Here is a 14,017-nt window from a genome sequence, read left to right as displayed (position 1 = left end):
ACATTCAGACAATGGAATATTATTCAGTGCTATAAATAAATGAGCCATCAATCTACAAAAAGACATGGAAGAAACTTAATGCACATTACTAAGTGAATAAAGCCAATCTGAAAAGGCTGCATATTACATGGTTCCTGCTATATGATATTCTGGAAAAGGCAAAACTACTTAGAGACAGTAAAAAGATTAGCGGTTGCTAGAGGGTAAGGGAGGGAGAGGTGAATAGGCAGAGCACAAGGGACTTTCTTAGGACAGTGAAACAGTTCTATGTGATGTTAGAATGATGTATGCATGCCATTTTACATTGATCAAAGCTCATGAAATGTATAAAAACAATTGTTTTGATCTCTATAACAGAGAGGTTAAAAAATTTCAGTAGCTTAAATAAACTAGAAGTGTATTTCTCTCTTATTTACAAATTTAATTTGCCAGTCTGGAACTCCACCATAAGGACCCAGGTTTCTTATGTTTTATTGCTCTACCATCCTTAAAACACAGCTTCCATCTCATGATCAGCATGGTTGCTCTAGCTTCTTCCATCATGACTTTATTGCAATAATAGAGACTGATAAATAAAGAGGAAACGAAGGGAGCCCTTTTCTCTCTAAGGGCATCATCCTGAATTTGCACACAGCACTGCTGCTCACATTAGCTCTTATTAGCCACAGTTTAGTCATGTGGGGTTTTCCAGGTGGCGCTAGTGTTATCGAAACCGCCTGCCAATGCAGGAGCTGCTACTGCTGCTGCTAAGTCGCTTCAGTCGTGTCGACTCTGTGCGACCCTATAGATGGAAGCCCACCAGGCTCCCCCGTCCCTGGGATTCTCCAAGCAAGAACACTGGAGTGGGTTGCCATTTCCTTCTCCAATGTATGAAAGTGAAAAGTGAAAGTGAAGTCGCTCAGTTGTGTCCGACTCCTAGCGACCCCATGGACTGCAGCCTACCAGGCTCCTCCATCCATGGGATTTCCCAGGCAAGATTACTGGAGTGGGGTGCCATGAGTGGCAGGTTCAATCCTGGAGTCAGGAAGAGTCATGTGGCTTTGCCTATTGGTGAAGGAGGCTGGGAAATGTAGTCTTTAAAGGGATAGTCAGGTCCTTTACAACAATCCTATTACTATGTAATATGGACAGGGCTTCCCAGGTGGCTCAGTGGTAAAGAATCCGCCTGCCATTGCAGGAGATGCAGGAGATCAATCCCGTGTTCAGGAAGATCCCCTGGAAAATGAAATGGCAACCCACTCCAGTATTCTTGTCTGGGAAATCCCATGGACAGAGGAGTCTTGCAGGTTGTAGTCCATAGGGTTGCAAAGAGCGGGACACGACTGAGCATCCAGGCATGTAATATGGAGAAAATATATCCTGAGGGCTAACTCTGCTCTGCCTCAGGGCCCAAGGCATTGCTTGCCTACTTTCTTTTTCACATTTGAGGATGATCAGAAAGTTGATAGTTATCGTTAATAAATATGGAAAATGCTCACAACTGTGAAAAAGCAATTTTAGGTACTTTGGGAATACAAAAAGGAGTAAGAACCACTCTCTGTTCTCAAAATATTTACTCTCCAGTTGTCAAGTCATACATTGCAATAATTAAGAATAAAAATGTTAAAGAAAATCCTCAGAGCACTCTTTTTCTGAATTACTGTATAGGTGGCTTTAATGGATTAATTTTCTCTGTTTTAATTGAAGGATAATTGCTTTACAGTACTGTGGTGGTCTTTGCCATACATCAGTGCAAGTCAGTCATAATTATATATATCCCCTCCCTCTTGAGCTTCTCTCCCCACCCCATTCCACCCCTCTAGGTCATCACAGAGCGCCAGCCTGGGCTCCTTATATTATATAGCAACTTCCTGCTAGTTTTCTGTTTTATACATGATAGTGTATATATGTCAATGCTACTTTCTCAATTTGTTAAGACCAGAAACTATAGAACTCTTAGAGGATTGATTTTATTATCACTGTAACCTACATAAATTGTGCAACACCTCAAAGCTTGGTTTGGACAGGGTGTTATGTTCAAGTAAGCAATATTTTGGCCAAAAGGTTATAAAAATACCTTAGTTCTTTACTCAAACTCTTACTGAAATGGAAAAGAAGCTTGTGTATTCTTAAGACACAGTAGCCTCTTTTAGGATATATTTTTTTTCCCATCACTGTTCCTTTTAATAGCTTTTGCCATTCTGACTGGTGTGAGGTGATACCTCATTGTAGTTTTGATTTGTATTTCTCTAATAATTAGTGATATTGAGCATCTTCTCATGTACCTCTTGGCCATCTGTATGTCTTCTTTGGAGAAATGTCTATTTAGGTCATTTTTTTTATTGGGTTGTTTGTTTTTGATATAATTCCATGAGCTGTTTGTATATTTTGAAGATTAATTATTTGTCCTTTTGTAAATATTTTCTCTCATTGCTATGTTGCTTTTTTATCATCTTGCTTATGGCTTTCTTTGCTGGAAAAAAAACATTGAAGTTTATGTAGAGAATGGACATGTGGACACATGGGGAGTGGGATGAACTGGGAGATGAGGACTGTCATATATGCACTGCCGCGCATACAATAGCTAGCTAGTGGGGAGCTGCTGTGTGGCACCGGGAGCTCAGCTTGGTGTTCTCTGATGACCTATATGAGTGGGATGGGCGCTGGGAGGAAGGTGCAAGAAGGAAGAGATGTATGTATACATAAGCTGATTCACTTCATTTTACAACAGAAACTAATATAACATTGTAATACAGCTTTACTCCAATAAAAAAATAGTTTTTGCCCACTGTAAATCCATATCTTTTACTCTCATTTCCCTATTCCTGAAAACCATCTCCTGACAGTTGTATGCATAATGGCTCTCTTGATTTTCCCTTTTGCCCTGTCCAGAACCTTCATACTGACAGCCCAAGAGCTGACCTGACTTGTGAGAACTCTTCCCTCTTAGATGCCATAGTGAAGAGTTACACATACATTTTTGTCCCTGTTTCACAATAATATTTTTGTCTCTGTAAAACATTGAGAATATTGACACTAGATATTAGTTTCAACCTTTGGACATTTCCAGAGCATTTCCCCATTGCCATTTGAGATTGAGCAAGGCTTAATCTTAGCGTGGGCTTCCTTGGCGGCTCAGTGGTAGAGAATCCACCTGCCAACGCAGGAGACGTGGACTCAATCTCTGGGTCAGGAAGACCCCTCAGAGAAGGAAATGGCAACCCATTCTAGTATTCTTGCCTGGGAAATCCTATGGACAGAGGAGCTTGGAGTTCTACAGTCCAGGGGGTCACAAAAGAGTTGGACACGACTTAGCCATTGAACAACAACAACAATAAGACATAAGGTGAAATATCCTGGGCTAAGGGGAGGGGCGAGGAGATCTGCCCCCACAGGATGCCTTATTTTGGAAAAGTCACTAAACACTAGGATTATTTGATTCTTTAACCTGTAAAATAAGAGAGATGGATTAGCTGGACCTTTGAAGTCTCTGATTATGTAATTAGTGGAATCCCAAGTAATCCAGGCCTAGGTGAGGGCAGGCCCTGAGTGGAGGAGAGGGCTTGTCACTTCTGTGTGGCCAGAACAAGGCAACACAGCTGGAGAAAGCTCTCCTTGCTCACATAATTTTCAGTCCAAGTGCAGAATGTTTGGTGCTGTATTGAACCATGAAACATATCAATGATTGTTAATCAGTCTATAACAAAGATAAGAATATTTTAGCAGTTTGAAAGGAAAGTTCATTCACCCTGCACTCTTTGACCGTCATAGCTCACTTTTCCCTGTCTTGTTTTCTTTTCCTTTGGTTAGTCTTTACCACACAACTGCAGCTAGTGATTCCTAATGTGGATATGGCTTTCCCATGGCACTCTTTGAATGTGTGGCAAGTAGCAGGGACTATTGTTGTAAATACATGAGATGCTCACGTGTCTATCAACATAACACATTGTGTTAACTTTCCTGTTGCAGTGTCACCTTGGGCTTTTTATTTTGGCAACAATTATACTGAGATGTACTTCACATATCATAGAATTCACCCAATTAAAACGTCTAACTCAGTGCTTTTCAGTATATTCTCGGAGTCACATAACCATCACCACAATCAATTTTAAAATACTTCCATCACCCCCAAAAGAAACCCTGTACCCATTAGCAATCACTTGCCATTGCCCTTTTCCGCAGCCCCTGGCAACCACTAATCTACTTTCTGACTTTATGAGTTTTCCTATCTGGGGCATTTGACATCAATGGAATCTTACACTGTGTGCTCCCTTGAGATGGGCTTCTTTTACTTAGCACAGTGTTTTCACCGTTCACCATATTATAGAATGCATCAACACTTCAGTCCCTTTGGTAGTCAAATGGTATTCTATTGTATGGATATAGTGCATTTTGTTATCCACTGTTCGGGGACCATAGTTTCCTTTTCCCCTCTGTCTTCTCAGACTTAGTCTGAAAATTTTGCTAGAAAATGTGTTGATTCAAAAAAGTTGCTGGGTAGGAAGCCCACTGCAGTTTCCTTCTCTAAATCTATTTGTATGCAGAGTGGAGGGGCACCCCCAAACTGTGTGGTGAAATCCCACATAAAAGCTGGTTGATCCTAGTTAAGAACATGAGACTTTGAGTCAGACAGCCTGGTGTGGAATTTTGGTTTTACCACTTTATCTCAGGCAACACAGTCTCTTTAAGCCTTGCTGTTCTCATCTTCATTGGTAAAGAATGTCTCAGTGGTAAAGAACCTGCCTCCCAATGCAAGAGCCACAGAAGTGAGTTTGATCTCTAGGTTGAAAAGATCTCCTAGTGGAGGAAATGGCAACCTGCTCCATTATTCTTGCCCGGGAAATCCCATGGACAGAGGAGCCTGGTGGGCTACAGTCCATAGCGTTGCAAAGAGTTGGACATGACTGAAGCGACTTAGCACACACATATGCACATATTCTCATCTTCAAAATGAGAATTATATTGGGACTCCTGAGAAATCTGTATGCAGGTCAAGAAGCAACAGTTAGAACTGGACATGGAACAACAGACTGGTTCCAAATTGGGGAAGGAGTAAGTCAAGGCTGTATATTGTCACCCTGCTTATTTAACTTATATGCAGAGTACATCATGTGAAATGCTGGGCTGAAGGAAGCAAAAGCTTCAAGATTGCCGGGAAGAAATATCAATAACCTCAGAAATGAAGATGACACTACCCTTATGGCAGAAAGCAAAGAAGGACTAAAGAGCCACATGATGAAAGTGAAAGAGGACAGTGAAAAAGTTGCCTTAAAACTCAACGTTCAGAAAACTAAGATCATGGCATCTGGTCCCATCACTTCATGGCAAATAGATGGGAAACAATGGAAACAGTGAGAGACTTTATTTTTTTTTTGGCTCCAAAATTACTGCAGATGGTGGTTGCAGCCATGAAATTAAAAGACACTTACTCCTTGGAAGAAAAGCTATGACCAACCTAGACAACATATTAAAAAGCAGAGACATTACTTTGCCAACAAAGGTCCATCTAGTCAGAGGTATGGTTTTTCCAGTAGTCATGTATGGATGTGAGAGTTGGACTATAAAGAAAGTTGAGCACCAAAGAATTGATGCTTTTGAACTGTGGTGTTGGAGAAGACTCTTGAGAGTTCCTTGTACTGCAAGGAGATCCAACCAGTCTATCCTAAAGGAAATCAGTCCTGAATATTCATTGGAAGGACTGATGCTGAAGCTGAAACTCCAATACAGTGGCCACCTGATGCCAAGAACTGACTCACTAGAAAAGACCCTGATGCTGAGAAAGATTGAAGGTGAGAGGAGAAGGGGAAGACAGAGGATGAGATGGGTGGATGGAATCACTGACTCGATGCACTTGAGTTTGAGTAAGCTCCAGGAGCTGGTGATGGACATGGAGGCCTGGTGTACTGCAGTCCATGGGGTTGCAAAGAGTCAGACATGACTGAGCAACTGAACTGACTGACTGATCAATGAAAGAGACTATTAGTCGGCCCTTATATCATTGTCATTTCCATGGTGATAAAAGCCCAATTTTTTGGTGAGGCATCAGGCTCCCCAGGATGGAAACTGCCTTTCTTAGCTCTTCCTTGAGCTCTTCTTAGTCTCTACCTTCTGGCAAGCAAATGATATGCAAGCAAAAACATCTTTTAGTAGCTTTTAAGAGCCCTCTTTTAAAGACACGGCACATACCCCTTTCCCTTTTTAACTCTGCCTTGTCTTCCATAGTGTTCCCTGGAAGCTGATGCTATAATCTTGGACCAAAGATGAAAGCCAAGAATAGCTACAAGAGAGAATTTGGCTCCTAAGTGGGAGACTGCATTTACAGAACCTCAGTGTGTGGCACAGGATGAGCTGAAGTGGTCAGGTAGTGAGTGGGAATACACAGATATTGCTGGCTAAGAAGCTGGTGAGCTTCTGGTTTTGCGGTGGCAAAACATTTAGTAAAAACTCTTGCCTGAGTTCACTGGGAGATGGAACAGGGGTAGTATTCAGGAACAGGTGAAAAAATGTTACAATGTTGGGTGTGTTGACTGTTTCTTGACACTCTTGCCATAAGAGAGCTGAGCCCTGGCCAGGGTTAGCAGTCTGTAGGCATTGGTGGAAGCGAGCACAGCTCTGCTAAAATAGGACTCTATCGTGTCCTGCAATCTTAAGTCGAAGGAGTGCTTGGTAATTGGGGACTGGGGACTGAAAGTGCCAATGCATCTGTGTCCAAAGCCAAAGTGCTTAGTGGTGACTCTGAAGGGGCAGCTTTGCCTGGACAGAAACTTTGGGCTGCAGGCTCTTTTTAAGCTTAATCTATGAAGAGCTCTCTGCATCTCCACAAGCAAAGTAAAGTAATGGACAAAGATCAGATCAAGTGTTGCCCACTCTCTAAAGCCTGCTGTCTCCGATGGCTTCAAGACAGCCACTATGAAGATGAAAGTAAGGGTGTGGAAACTGAGGCCAGTGAGGAATAGATCAGGGGCAGGCTCACTGCTGATGTGCAGGCATGTCTGACCTGCTGCTGGTTTCTGTATGATTCTGACCTTAAAACAGGTGGAAAAAAATGTCAATATGTGCTCTCTCTAATATTCTATAAGTATCTACATAATACTTCTGATTTTGTGTTTTGGCCCGTTAAGCCCCATGTGTTTATTCTCTAGCCTTTTTATAAGAAAAGTTTGCCAACCTTTGGACTGGTATCATGAGCACATATAAGGTCTTAGACCCAAAGTTGTGTGTGTGCTCAGTTGCTCAGTCATGTCCAACTCTTTGTGACCCAGTGGACTATATCCTGCCAGGCTCCTCTGTCTATGGGATTCTCCAGGCAAGAATACTGGAGTGGACTGTCACACCCTTCTCCAGGAACTGAAGGAGATTCATCCCAACCCAGGGATTGAACCCGAGTCTCCTGCATCTCCTGCATTTAAGGTAGATTCTTTACTGCTGATCCACTAGGGAAGCCCATACACAGAGTGACTGCAGGCAAATAAGCAAGAAACTTAGCAAAATTTGGGGGGAATTTTATTGTTTTAAGTCACTATTACCTTCACCTGCAAAAGTCTGGAATCATTCAAGCCTGAAAGCAATGCTGCTGATCCCAAACCTGCATGAGCAGGAGGTGGGTGGTCAGCATCTAAAAGGAGCACACCCTCCAGGGCCCGCCTCACCCGCCTCCAACGACAGGACAGAGGGCCAGCAGCCAGTGTACTCTGTGGCCTGAGACGAGGCCTGCACAGCACTTACCTTGTGGATTTGATAAAGGACAAATGGGCCAGTGGCTGCTCTGTGTTTCCTGAGTCCTCTTCCCCTAGCAGGATGTTTTATTTACCACCGTTGAGACTGACTCCATCATCCCATATTGTATGGGTGTGTCCTTCAGTTGATAGGTCACTGAGCTCCAAGGAGCCATGCATTTCCTGGTGGACTGGAGGTGATGGGATATGAGTGAACTTCAAAGCCCCAAGAGTCTTATCTAGTCCCAAGAGAGACCATTGTAAGACTACATTTTCATTTAGCCATGTCAAACACTTCTGTATTGTTTGCATTCTGTACAAATACTTGGCAATTTTTGTCCTAAAAATAAGGGCATTATAAAATAAGAAGAAATCTGCAGTGCCTGTTTGGCTGTGGATAGTGTCAATATTTATGAGGGCTTATCAGTCTTTAGAAACAATGGAAGGTACAACTTTTACATTTTAACACCTAAACCTCAGGGGTTCCATCCCAATTCAGAATCACTCTCGAGAAAGGGATGGATTTTGCCATAGTACTTCTGTGCTTTGGCATCGTAGATTTTTTTTTCATTTTGCTAAACCAGTATCTTAAAGTGAAACTCTTCATTTTTTTTCTCTTAGGGACCAGTGACTCTCAGTAATTAATTGCACAAGCATTGTAACACTATTAGTGAGTTTAGACTTTATTAGCATGCAAGGAGATCCAACCAGTCTATCCTAAAGGAAATCAGTCCCGGATATTCATTGGAAGGACTGATGCTGAAGCTATAACTCCAGTACTTTCGCCACATGATGTGAAGAACTGACTCACTAGAAAAGACCCTAATGCTGGGAAAGATTGAAGGTGGGAGGAGAAGGGGGCAACAGAGGATGAGATGGTTGGATGGCATCACTGACTTGATGGACATGAGTTTGAGCAAGCTCTGGGAGTTGGTGATGGACAGGGAAGCCTGGAGTGCTGCAGTCCATGGGGTTGCAAAGAGTTGGACACTACTGAGTGAACTGAACTGAGCACAGTAATACCATCCTTGGGCTTCCCGGATGGCGCTAGTGACAAAGAACCCCCCTGCCAATGCAGGAGACTGGGATGTGAGTTAGAGCCCTGGGTCAGAAAGATCCCCTGGAGGAGGGCATGGCCACTCCATTATTCTTGCCTGGAGAATCTCATGGACAGAGGAGCCTGGGGGGCTACAGTCCATAGAATGGCAAAGAGCTGGACACAACTGAAGCAACTTAGCACACACACACCATCCTCATATTACCAAACCAATACACTCTTAACATTGTAGTTATTCCATTCTAGTCCTTTTCAGTATGGATCTTTAATTCTTACAATCATAATCAAAAATTGTAGTCTTGCTTTTTCACTAAATATTGTGTACAAGAATCTTCTGAGTTTCTATATAATCTTTTTTAAAAAAATGTATTTAGCTGTCCCAGGTCTTTGTTGAGGCACTTGGATCTTTGTCAAGTCTTGTGGCTCTTTCGTTGCGGTGCACAGACTCTCTAGTTGTGGTGCACGGGGCTCTGGAGTGCAAGGGCTTCTAGTTGTGGCACATGGGCTCTCTAATTTTGGCATGCAGGCTTAGTTGCCCCTCAGGAGTTTTAGTTCCCTGACCAGGGATCGAAACTGTGTCCCCTGCATTGGAAGGCAGATTCTTAACTACTGGACCACCAAGGAAGTCCCTCTACATGGTCTTTTAATTAAGCTTTTTAGTGGCTGCCTCATGTTCTAATAGAGATTCCTGTTCTAGGCATCTGTTGTACCCACTCAGCAGTTAGTGACCTAAAACAACAAAATAATTGAATTACTTCTCATGCTTTCTGTGTGTCAGGAGTTTGGGGAAGGCTTGCCTGGGTGGTTTAGGCTCAAGTAGTTACCATCAGAGGGTGGTTGGATCCTGGACAGAGGTGCCTGGGGCAGCTGGGTCTGGCTGGGCATCCATTTGTCTTTCTGTAGTTTCAGGGCATCTCAGTGTAGACTCTCCACCTGGGCTTCCTCACAGTATGGCAACCCCAGGATGCTAGGACTTCATAGGAGGTGGTTCAGGGTTCCAGCAGGAGCATTCTAGCAAGCCAGGCAAAGCTTGGTCTCCTCTCACCTTAAAACGGTGCCAGTCAGCTCCCCCTTGGTAGCCAGGGACTAAGGTCAGCACGGATTCAAGGGGAAGGGATATGTCTCTCTGGCAAGGGGTTGAAAGAATTTGCAGAGATGTTTTAGAACTGGCACAGGTCCAGAGCCAGTTTAATTATCCTAATTATCCTTTTGCTACTGGGCATTATTTGTTTTTTTTCCTACTAAAGTAATATTGTGATAAATATCTTCATATATATAGCCTTTCCCATAGTTTGTATGAAGTAAGATTATCAAGTCAAACAATATAATCTTTCATTTGGTCCCTGAAATATATTGCCAAGTAGCTTTCCGAAAGGATTGTATCATTAAAAATGCTGTACATGATGTAGGTGATCATATTTTCAATACATCATTACTAGTAATGTAGATTACCATTAAACTTTTCTTTATTAACGTAATGTGTAAATTGTGTACCTTAATGTTTACTTAATTTGCATTATTTTTATAATTGGCAAACTTGTCTTTCACATTTCTGAATTTTATTATCTTATTGTCTTCCTAGTTTTATCTGCTGGGGTCTTAATGCATTTATTTTAAGTTGCATGCACACTTAGCATGTTAAAAATAGTCATTTCCAACTATATTTGCCCAGTCTGCCTATTCTTTTTCTTTGGGTTGATAATTTTCCTTGAGGAGTAGGTATTTTTAATTGTTTCTATCAAATGGGTCCAGGGAGGACCCATTTCCACTGTGTCAGATCATTTCTGCTCCCTCTGCTGGCTCCTGTTTGCAGTTTCTTTGAGGGAACCTAAATATTGTACTTCACAGTCAGAAGTGGCTGAAAATGCCTGGAGCGAGGACGATTAGCTTGAAGTAGGAATTACTGATCAAATATCCTCTCCTCACCTCTGCAAGGAAAAGGCGTCGGGAACACTGGGGTTGGTAATAAAGGGATATAATGACGGGAAAAGAGGACAGAGGAGAGCCACTGGGTAACAGACACTCTTTGCTGTAGATTTACGTTGCCCCCTTTTGGCTGGGTCTGTTGAGTTGGGACAGTCTGGAGAGGACACACAGGGTAGGGACGAAGGGGTTCAATGTGTGGTGTTCCCCCCTTTACTTCCCAGATGGAGACACACCTGGTAGCCTACTGTTTGAGCCCTGTCTTGTGTGCATACTCTGTAGCTTCAGTCATGTTGGACTCTTTGCAACACTCTAGACTGTAGCCTGCCAGGCTCCTCTGTCCATGGGATTCTCCAGGCAGGAATACTGGAGTGGGTTGCCCTCCTCTAGTGGATCTTCCTGACCCAGGGATCGAACCTGCATCTCTTATGTCTCTTGCTTTGGCAGGTGGATTCTTTACCACTCGCACCACCCGAAAAGCCCCAGCCCTGTCTTGGGCTCATTTTAAACATCCTGGTCTCCAAAACCCAGAGACGTGTGTGCGGGCATACCTCTCCTTCAACAGAATGACCAGCGGTAGAGTCATTTGAATTGACAGTCACTTCCAGTAAGTGCTGAGGTCTGGAGCCTCATCCAGGAAGACAGACAGTAAGAAAAGTAAGGAAAGGAGGCCAAGGGGAGTGGGGGTGAGGCCTGAAAGAAAGAAAATGGTGCTTAAAAGGCTCTGAAGTTCCCACTGGCGAAGTCCAGCTCTGCGGTCATCTGTAATGTGCTCTAAGGAAACAGCATCCACACGCCACATCACCACCAAAGTCACCTCTGCGGAGTGACGCACGGAAGCCGGTGGCCCAGACGCAGGCCATGGAGCTTCTTCTGGTCTCAGGCAAACCCACACATTTAATGCTCAGGGAGCACATACATCACACACCATTAAAGCTGCCAGTTTCCGTCTCTTTCACACCATTAGCTGAATATATATATCATTAAAGGAAGTGAGTTACAATATAAAAACATGGTAATTTTGACAGTCAGGTCACAATTGACAGCACATTTGGGGGCCTGCTTTCCTTAACTGTCTCCAGAGACCCTATATTTAGTGAAAAGACATTTCCCAGAAAAGTTTTCATAAATATTCTCCAGGGGGGAAAAATGTATATTTATCACTTCACATAAAAAGAAATCTGAAGTAAATGTTTTAGTAGCTGACTTCTCAGAAAGTGAGTGGCTATTTTTAATCCAGGACTGGAAGAATTTTTCTTATCAACTTTATGAAAGTCAGGGAATGCTCTCAGCTGGGTTACCAGCAATGTTATTAACAGCAGCATCCTTATTTTTTTTTCTTCCTTCCTTGCCCTCCCTGCCACTGTAATACTTCATATTCCATCTGATCCTGGTGTGGATATTTTTAATTTTTTGCATTTTATGACACTTTGTCATTTTGGAGACTCACTGGCTGTGGACAGACTGCCCATCCCAGGGTAAGCTGATTCTTGGAGATAGCAGATGAGTCCCCTACAATTTCACCTGTCACATTTCTATCACCCCCTCCAGAGCCCCGCCTCTGATCATCTCCTTGTTTAGACTCTCAGACTTCCAGGTACTCTTGCCTTTCCTAAGCACTTTAGGCTCAGATACCAGACAATGAGGAACAGCCCCTGTGCCCTGGAGCCCACTGAAAGTATTCAGGCTAGCCCATCCAGCCATACTCAGCTAGCTTATCCTGCTGAACTTATTCCTTTCCTCTCAAACAATAATAAAGGTTCTTCCCCACTCCCTCCTCACTCCCACTGCCTCCTGACCCACCCTGGCCCTTCCTTGTGGAGGCCCTATTGGTACGGTGTTGCCCTTCCTTTTGGGGAGTGTGAGGAACACTCGATGTCTTTTTGATGGCATTCATCTCCAAATTTATTATTTACACCAGAATTTAATAATAATAAAATCTGCATTGAAAAACAGGGAGGGATAGTTAGGGAGTGTTCGATGGACATGTATACACTACCATATTTAAAATGGATAACCAGCAAGGAGGTTAAAGAGGAGAGTGAAAAAGTTGGCTTAAAACTCAACATTCAGAAAACTAAGATCATAGCATCTGGTCCCATCACTTCATGGCAAATAGATGGGGAAACAGTGGAAACAGTGGCAGGCTTTATTTTTGGGGGCTCCAAAATGACTGCAGATAGTGACTTCAGCCATGAAATTAAAAAATGCTTACTCCTCGGAAGGAAAGCTCTGATCAACCTAGACAGCATATTAAAAAGCAGATATATTACTTTTCCAACAAAGGTCCGTCTAGTCCAAGATTTGGTTTTTCTAGCTGTCATGTATGGATGTGAGAGTTGGACTATAAAGAAAGCTGAGAGCTGAAGAACTGATGCTTTTTGTGGTGTTGGAGAAGACTCTTGAGAGTCCCTTGTTCAGCAAGGAGATCTACCCAGTCCATCCTAAAGGAAATCAGTCCTGAATATTCATTGGAAGGACTGATGCTGAAGCTGAAACTCCAATATTTTGGCCACCTGATGCAAAGAAATCACTAGTGAGAAATCACTTTTCTCACTAGAAAACACCCTGATGCTGCTAAAGATTGAAGGCAGGAGAAGGGGATAACAGAGGATGAGATGGTTGGATGGCATCACTGACTTGATGGACATGAGTCTGAGTAAGCTTCGGGAGGTGGTGATGGACAGGGAAGCCTGGCATGCTGCAGACCATGGGGTCTCAAAGAGTCAGACAGGACTGAATGACTGAACTGACTAACTGAACCTGCAAGGAACTACTGTATACACAGGGAACTCTGTTCAATATTATATAACAACCTGAGTGGGGAAAAAATTTGAAAAGGAATAGATCCACGTATTTGTATAATTGAATCACTTTGATGTACACCTGAAACTATTACTACATTGTTAATCAACTTTAAGTGCTTAGCCTGTCAGTTCAGTTCAGGTCAGTCTCTCAGTCATGTCCGACTCTTTGCGACCCCATGAATCGCAGCACACCAGGCCTCCCTGTCCATCACCAACTCCCAGAGTTCACTCAGACTCACATCCATCGAGTCAGTGATGCCATCCAGCCATCTCATCCTCTGTTATCCCCTTCTCCTCCTGCCCCCAATCCCTCCCAGCATGAGTGTTTTCCAGTGAGTCAACTCTTCTCATGAGGTGGCCAAAGTACTGGAGTTTCAGCTTCAGCATCATTCCCTCCAAAGAAATCCCAGGGCTGATCTCCTTCAGAATGGACTGGTTGGATCTCCTTGCAGTACAAGGGACTCTCAAGAGTCTTCTCCAACACCACAGTTCAAAAGCATCAATTCTTTGGTGCTCAGCTTTCTTCATAGTCCAAC

Source organism: Bos mutus, chromosome 2, assembly GCF_027580195.1.
Source record: "Bos mutus isolate GX-2022 chromosome 2, NWIPB_WYAK_1.1, whole genome shotgun sequence".
NCBI lineage: Eukaryota > Metazoa > Chordata > Mammalia > Artiodactyla > Bovidae > Bos > Bos mutus.
The sequence above is the reverse complement of the archived record's forward strand: the minus strand, read 5'-3'. Positions refer to the sequence as shown.